This window comes from Epinephelus moara, chromosome 20 (genome assembly GCF_006386435.1).
Source record: "Epinephelus moara isolate mb chromosome 20, YSFRI_EMoa_1.0, whole genome shotgun sequence".
In the NCBI taxonomy this organism is placed as follows: Eukaryota; Metazoa; Chordata; class Actinopteri; order Perciformes; family Serranidae; genus Epinephelus; species Epinephelus moara.
Window position 1 is genome coordinate 36903233 of NC_065525.1, and position 9209 is coordinate 36912441.

The following is a 9209-nucleotide window of genomic DNA, read 5'->3' on the forward strand; positions in this document are numbered from 1 at the left end:
ACTTCTGATATTGTTATTATAAATTTAAAATAAATCAGAGTTGAACTGATATAAAAACAAGCCAGATTTACACTGTGTACTGAAATGGTGTTGCAGTCTGGTAAAAATGTAAGCAGATAGATCCTTAAATCTGCAATTGCCTCAAACAAATGACAGTGAAAGCAGCATCTGGTGGAGTTTTAGCACACGTGGCTGCCAACAGTGTGAGGCCTCCCTTCACCACTTTGACCACACGCGGCTCCCCTATAGCTCTTCTGGCACAGAACCATAACAGTATGCCATATCTCTTTTTCACGTGATGTATCCACCACCGTCCTCTTGCGCAATCCACAAGGTCTTTATGTGGATTGGGAGTGATAGTGGGTTGATTCTAGACATAAGACTCTTTCCATGAGGGTCGCGGTGGTGCACCTGTTTATCCAAAGCCCAGAAAATGTCAGAGCTACTGTGGTAGACGATGCCTTGTCTTTTCGAGTCAGAGCGAGTGTCAGTGAGTGTCTGAGACATCTCATTGCTTCGCCAAAATTGCAGAGCGGAGTTTTGCTCTCCACACGAAAACATGCCCTGTTGGTTTCATTTGATATCTGATCACAGATTATGTTCCCCAGTCATAATTAGGAAATATCTCTTTCAAACATTTTGTGCCAGCAACATTATATTATGGTTAAAGGAAACCATTCCTGCGATGTCGAAACAGCAGCGCTGAAAAAAATGTCACTTTTGAAAAATGTACTCAAGTGTTCCCTCGCAATGGAGGCTTGTGTTATTTTTTTTTTTTTTTCTATGAGCACCCAAATTAGTTTAACCAGCGCTTGTCAACAGCCAAACCATCAAATAACTTACATGCAACATATTTGGAACCAAATGTGAGCGAGCTACCACAACAACTCTAACAAAACCAAGCTCTCTACAGGCAGGGGGCCGTAAATGAGTAGAAATAATGACACAACGCCACCCAGAAACAGCTGTTGGGGAATGATGGGAAAGGAAAATGGACTGACAGAGCAGTGGGGACGCATGTGGGGTCCTTTTCAGGGCTGGGGAGGAGGAACCTGTGAAAGGGCCTGCCACAGGGGAGAAAGGAGCCTCTCATGGCCCATTGTGCATGAATGCTCCAACCTCTAGACCTGTCTCTCCAGCTCCAGCCATCAGCCTCCCTCCTGACCCATTCTCATTACCCAGGCTCGCCTGCTCTCACCCAGTAGGAATGTTTGTTTGTGTTTGTGTACCTCTTTCGCTTTCTTTCACCTCTGTTGTGACCCCTTTGACACTTAAGATCTGCAAACCTTTCCACATAACCACATATTGCTTTATAATGGGAGAGGAAAACAGCCTCAAATTCAAATACACATGCATGCAAGGTGTTTCCAGTTTATAACGTTCGTCTATTTTCATGGTTTGCATTTAGCATTTATAGCATTAGCATTTAGCATTTAATAGCATTTAATGTCTTCTACAGCATACAAATCTGCAATGTAAAACACTTGTCCTGCGTTTACCTTTTTTCTTCTTTCAAATAATTAGGAAATACATGAACAATACATTTGAAGACATGATGACATGATGACATTATTTTTGATTACAAAAAGGAAGGACTGAATGTGATTTCAGTTTGACTGTAATTGCTGATATCGCTAAAAAGATGTCCAACAAACGAAGGAATACAAATCGATCACATAGTCGTACAACTTTGAACCAAACCCCCAGGTCAGCCAAACTTATTTGGAAAGAGAAAAGGAATACTTACTACTGTAAGTTCACTGTTTGACTTCCTTTTCTTTTCCTCTTGTAAACGTCCATCACAATTTACAGGCTGACTTCTTGGCTAACCTCTGACCTACTTGCTGAACTACTTGATGTTTTTCTTTGGGATGCACTGATTCGACTTTTACTCTACTCATACCCATTTTTCTACTGTGTTACCGAAATTCAAGGTATCTACTGAGTACTAATCTGATGCCAGTGCTCTCTTTTTCCAAATTTAAATTTGTATATTGCTCTGTGGAGCTTATTGGAATTGTTTTTAAGGTAACATGAAGCCAGATGTTGCCATGTCATTAAAACCTGAGTTTATGGCCTGTCATGACTGAATTATGTGACTTTTTAGCAAAACACAAGCTGTCAGTGCAGATCCGTCACACTATAGCTAAAACTTGATCTACTTACTAAGGTCATTATCGGCCTAGTATCGGTGTGGCATATTGGGTTAGTGCATCCCTAGTTTTTCTGTGCATTGAGGGATTATTGCTAACATTTTGTGTGCTTATTGTTCGTTTTTCAAATAAGGTGGTTTAGATAACCTGGCTAACCTGTTGGCTTGTTTATAACCTGTAACCTATAATCTGGTCATCTGACCACTTGTGTTTCCTTCCTTATTGAACATCATTGCAATGTCATTATGTTCTCAGATCTAAGCTATTAATGTGAGACTACAGTGCTGTCATTACGAACAGAAATGATGGCCACAACTGTGAAAATAAGACTGAATAATAAGTTGTGATAAACAGTAGTAATCCTTAAAGTTGAAGCTAGAGTGCAGGATGTTCACATATAAATAAACATCCTAAACATTAAAGCCTATACCAAACGAGTTCACGCAATGCTGAAGCCTATTGCCAACATGGAAAGCTCTCATTTGTCAGTAGACCTAAAATAGTTCATGTTGGGCATCTGTGCTGACGTTCCTGTGCAGGGGCACTTGAAGTGATGTATTTTAAGTCAACCATCCTGAGCAAAATGGGGCATGGATTAATTTATTTATTTTACCTTACATTTGTGTTGTTTTTTCTGTTTGGCACTGCTTTTCGTTTTGTTTTTCTCAAAGCTTTATCTGTATTTGGGGAGTTTTTCCTTATCCGCTGTGAGGGTCCAAAGGACAGAGGGATGTCGTATGCTGTAAAGCCCTGTGAGGCAAATTGTGATTTGTGATATTGGGCTTTATAAATAAAATTGAAAATTGAATATTTAGCAGATTCTGGTGTTTTTGTCTGATACTATGTATGCTAACAGTTTGAAATAAAGATTTAAATGATATGATATAATGGCAAAGGAACACATGCTCAGTGGTCAGCTCTACTGTACACAATTTCATTTTTTTCAGGCCTGTACTAGCATGACAAATTAAAATGCAGAATTCTTGGGTTTGAGGTCCTACAATACACGAATGGCAATAACTCAATATGACAGGGAAAACATGAAATACCCTGCACTGGTTCTCTAACTGCATATGGCCACCCTCTACCTATTTTATGAATCTCCATTCATCAGCCTCAATTTCATGCAGACTCAGCTTGACTTTGATAATTGAGTCTTCCATGTCATGTCTTTATATTGTGGCTATCCAGCACTGCCATCACGGGGCCTCTAAGTACCAAGTGTTGAGCTTGCAGATTGTTTTGCTTATACATCCAGCCTCTAATCTGCAAGATTTATACCTCGTCCCACCCCTGTAATTAACAGACTTCCTAATAACTCACCTCATACATTTATAACATTTACTATCCCCACATATCAGGACACAACAGAACCTATTGAGATGTCAGCTTCAAACTGAAAACATGAGGTGGTTGCCATGGTTACAGTCATCACTCATATTCCTCTAAAACCAACTCCGCTTCAAGCTGTGTTCGCTATTTATTCTTCAGCCAGATCTAAAGATCTCTCTGAGGCAACTTCAAGTAGCATATTTTAGGAAAGATAAAAGAAGGGATATGACCCAAGAGCAGGATTACTGTGGGTCACAAATCACAGTTTGTTTAGCTGTGATGTTACTCAGCCAACTTATATAATAAGCTCAATCAAAGAAAGATGAATACACATGTAAAAGAAGCCGCGGACATCTTCTGTCAGAATTAGCCGATCCTAATGCAACAAAGCACACCCAGGAAGTCCAGATCATCGACACTGCCGAGTTTCACCCATGTTGTCATGGACCCCGACAACCACAGCACGTCAACCAGTAGTCTGAGGCAGGCTTTGGGGTCAACTCTCTGCCCGTGGCTCAGCGTAGCAGCACAAGTGTCTGGTCAGACCCGCTGGTCAGGCACCACGCCCTGCCAACAACCACCGTCTGACAGCTGCTGTTGCCTCACCAACCTGAGCGCATGGGAAAAGTCCACAGAGAGCCAAGCAGACGGTTGGGACATGACAAGACAGGAGTGCCCTATCACATTGACTCCACGTGCAGCAGCTTGTATTCTTAAATGGTCTGAGTGATGAGAGGTGTAACTGCAGGTTGCAGGCCAGAAAACTGGCAGAAGTTAAAAATGGATTTAACTGCTGCTCCAAGACAGACCTAATAGCACTTCCCAATGAGGTCTAATGCGTTTATGTATTTGTGGATTACTTTTTATTGCAATTCAGCTCAATAAAACAGAGAAATGTAAGGGTAGAAGTTTTCTTTGGAAGCATGCTATACAGGTCCATATGCAGAAACCATGATACTCAGAATTAGAAACACATTAATTTTTCCTCTGCTTTCTGCCCAAGCCCGCTAATTGATAGAACATATCCGAAAACTGGTAAGGTGATCCGAAAATGAACATACGGAGCAACTATTCTTTAAAACCACGTTTCATTTCAGATGTTGTGGGTGGCTAATGAAAATCATCACTGAACAAATTCAAAGTAAAGAATTTATTTCTACTGATCTTTCAAAACATAAAACAAAGATTTTGCTTTGCTAATATAAGAACATAAATTTGATTTGTTGTGTTTACAAAACTCAAAGCGAATGATCTGATTAACACCATATAATGAACCATTTCGCTCTGTTATGTTCTTATTAGATTTACAACACATATGGCACTTCATAGACGCGTTATACTCTCCCACCCACAGAAGTTAACCGGTTGAAAAAACAAGACTTATTCACAGAATGGCTTGAAAGTACTATTCAGATGAACTATAAATAATTCTTAACACCAAGTTCTAGCTTAAAGCAAAACCTGTACCCTGTTTCTCAGAAGCAATACCGAATTAAATTACTTTGTGGTTGCACACAGCTTTCTGCATCCAAAAACATTGGGTTGTTTTGGTGCCAGTGAGGTTTCTGCTAACAAGCTGACACCTGCACTGCAAATAAAATGATTACTCACATTGCTGACTGAAACTGACTAATGGAACATGCTTTAAGTGTGTCTTACCAGTGCAATGTTTATGCATTACTTAAGTATTATTGGTACCCTAGGTATGTAACAGCTGTAAATATAAAGGTTAATTCAAAATGATTAATGTTAAATCAGATAATAAAAGATATGCATTGTGTAAGCCCTTTGCAGAGCAAAAATATCTGCCGTCTTGTTTCTTAGTGTAATAGTTTGACATTTTGGGAAGCACAGTATGCATTGCTTATCTTCAGGCAGAGCTAGGCTAGCTGCTTCCAGTCTTTATGCTAAGCTAAACTAACTGGCTGCTCTCTGGCTGCCGGCTATAACCATGTACTCAACCCAGTTGCTGGAAAAATGTTTGCATTGTATGTTTTTGCAAACCATGGATTTGTTACATTTGTATGTTACTATGTAGTGGATTTGTTGAAACTTAACATTCCAACACTGCCATGGTTAGTGCATGGTTAGGTTAAGGCACAAAAAACTCTTGGGAATACTTAGGAAGAGATCATGTTTTAAAGTAAAATACCTGTTTTTGTGGCACAGTTCTGGCTGGAAATGCAGCAATGTCTCGGTACAAAACAAGTGCTTTTTCTGGCAGTGTCTTGGCAGGTAATGCAGCAATGTCTTGGTAAAAAAACAACCATCTTTCGTGGCACTTATCTGGTGTTGAAACAGCGATGGGTCGGTAAAAAAAACAATGTTTGGTGGCTAAGAAGCTGCTGGAAACACAGTGATGGCTAGCTAAAAACAACCGATTTTGTTGCTTGTTGGTCTCAAACAGTAGTCTGCAGATTGGCAGGCTCACTTGGATGTCATGCCATCCACTATACCCTCCACATCCTGATGACAGTCAGCACATATACTACGTCACTTTAGATGTGATACGAATGAAATGTACAAATGTAACATATTTGCAGTTTGCAAAAATGTACAATGCCAGCATTTTCATCTGACGGACAGATATGACAGTGCTATCGAGCTCTTCATCTTGCTCTCAACAAGATATTTCCCAAAATGCCTGTTGCTTTTTATTGGTTAAACAATATGGTTGACTAAACAACTAGACAGGTCATTTAGAAAAAAAGCTGCAGGTTTTCTCATAGACTCTGGATCCTTCCTCTAGATCTTCTCCCTGGTAACTCTGGTGGGGTATTAAGAGAAGGAGAGGAGCTTGGAAGAGGACTGTCAGTGCCAGAGCTTTGCCTTAAACAAAGACATGTGTTACCAAAGGGATGTCAGCCTGCCCGCTCCCCAACACTGTGTAACTCAATCTCCCCACATTCTCATCCACTGAGGGGGGTTCTTAGGAAGAAAGGGTTAAGTATGTTGATCAAAGGCTCAATGATGGACCAAAGGACTTCTCTAGATCATCAGTGTGACCTCGGTGCATCCATCAGCCATTAGGACGTCAGGACTGCGGCGAGGCAAGGCCCAGTTGGTGTGGAGGCAGTGGAGGGGGGGCAGGGGGGGAGCTGAGGGTCTTTTGGAGCTGGGGTGCTGACGGGCCTGTGTGGTAGATGGGGAGCTGGTGGGGGGAAACAGGACCCACAGAGACAAGAAAAAGAGGGGAAAAACTGGGAGGAGGGTTTGGCGGATTAAAGCCCCAACCAGCCTTTAACTTCTCCCAAACCACATGGAGCTGGTGTCCAATGCCCTACATATTCAAAGGCATGTACACTAGCCCACTTCCAGCCGGTGACACAGATGGAGACAGAAATATACAAGCGCCGGGCAACCAGTTTCTCTGATGTTGCTTTCCATGCGGTGCGCTCTGCTGACAGACTGAGTTAGCCATCAACTCTCTGAGCGGGAGATGGACAAGTTCACTTGTGTTAAGCAAACTTTGTCACCATGCTGCTCATCATTACCTGCCACAAACGCTTAAAATCTGGAGTACTTGTTGGGTTTGACACAGCTGAAAAATCCATTAAAAGTTGTAAGATAATTAGTATGAACAACAGGGCCCAGTGTTTCTTACAGCGCGCTGAGCTACATGTTGAGTTGGAGCTGTTTGTGTGTTGTTCCGGTGACCTTCCATCCCCATGGAAAAGCAAAGGATTCAGCAGAACTTTCCATGTATGTGACCCACACCATGGAACCTCTTCACCTCCACCACTGCTCTTTCCACAGGCGAGACAGGGAAGGATGATACACTGGCACAGAATCTCACTGGCACTGGCTGTGTGCTGGGGTTGGCTATTCCTGGACTATTCTTTGGACCCGACTCTAAAGTGTCGCTCTTTAGTGGAGAAAAAGAGTAATCGACTCGTTGCCGGTGCTTAAACTTGTTGATTTACAGTAGCAAAGTAACTAACTCTGCCTCTCTGTGAGCTTGGAGATGGAGTGAAGTTGCTCGAGGTGAGCAAATTACTTCAAGACTGATTTTTGGAACTTGTTGACAACAATTGCGTGCTGTGTAAGTTAACCAAAACATAAAAATGCCAATATTTTCCAAGTGGCAGCTGTAGAGTGTCAAGTTCTGTGGTCTCAGCTGTGTAGCATATTGATGTTGTTTTATCAGAACAGATCATTTAGAGTACAGCGCTTGGAGCCTTTCTGAGTTTCTATGGTTTGGACTGAGTTAATTCTTCAGTTTTAGTGAGTTCAGTTTATTATTTGCAGCATTAACTTGAAATGCCAAATTCAATTTGCTAAAAAGATGAATCATGGTTTAGAGAAATGAATTGCTGAGCAATTAGCTGTAAAAATTCATACTGTGTCCTTGGAAATCCTGCACCTCAGTCTATGTTAAAAGCAACAGGCCATGGAAAATGTATTTCCAAGACATAATTTGCGATCATCCTCGTGAAAATTGTAATTTGCCTCCCCCAGAACGTTTGTCTTCTGCTTAGTCTCACAGAGGGTGAGGGGTGAAGTGCTAAGAAAAAGGCCCTTAAGGGTCTTGTAGTTTTTCCCTAGGTGGAGTCTGCTTTTAGAACCCCGACCTCACTTCATGAAAACAAAACGTGAGGAGGAAAATAACCTCAAGGCGAAGCCGTGGCCGAGCCAACCACTGGACACTGAGCAGCACAAAAGCGCGTGTGGGCTGTCCTCGAACTCCCTCCGCCAAATGTCTCCACGTAGAAACCCACTTCCCATAGGGATGTGTCTGTCTCACACAAGCAGACGCTTGGACATATAGAGGTGGTATGTAGACAGAAACATGAGGTGAGGCGAGGAGACAAATAAATGCTTAGTCCCCTTTAAATCTAATCAGAATGAGCTTTGCACACATATGAACGCAGACACAAATACAGCAGTGCCTGGGGTTAAACCCATCCCATCGTCTCAGACTGCTGATGCTGTCCTTACTGTAGCTGTGAGGCCTGAGGGCGTCACCGCATAAGTATTAACCTCGCTCATATTTTACAAGCACCGCTTACTGCTCCAGTCCAACATAAACAGGTGTGCACGCCAAATTGGGCGTCATTACTCCCCAGGCTAATGTCTTGTCTGCTTATATATATAGTCAGAACTTTCACTTTAATATCTGTGAATCTGACGTTATTTACAGTGTCTGTGACAGACAGTTTTTGAACCTGTTCAGTCAGAGCCGTTTGTAGGAGAGAAGCTGTTTTTGTCTTTTGTCGTTGGTTAGGGGATTCACACCAAAACTCTTCAATTAAAACCCTGTTGCATCTTGTCCTGTTTTCTTTCCACTTAATCACCGTGCACAGTCATTGCTATTATGTTTGACAGTTGATTTCATTTTAGTTTATTGTGCTCTGCATGCTACTTTGATGACACTGAAGATACCCTGAAAAGGCCTCTTGATTCTCTACTGTTTGTGCAGAAGAGACAATACTCAGTTCTGCAATAACAACAACATAAAAAACAAGTATGTGTCAGAAACAGAGACCCCGCTGGCATGTTATTTGGACAATACAGTTGCAGATGGATGGAGGCAGTCAGGTAGCGTTCAGAGTCCTCAGTCTGGGGTCTTGACGATCCCCACTTTGCCTTGTGGTCTATGATGTCACACAGGGCTCTGCCTTTGAATGGCCATGTGTTCCTCACCACTAATATCAAACAGATGATGAGAAACCTCCAAATGATGGTCTTTCACTAAGACAAGCAGTCAAAACAAAGTTAAAGGAA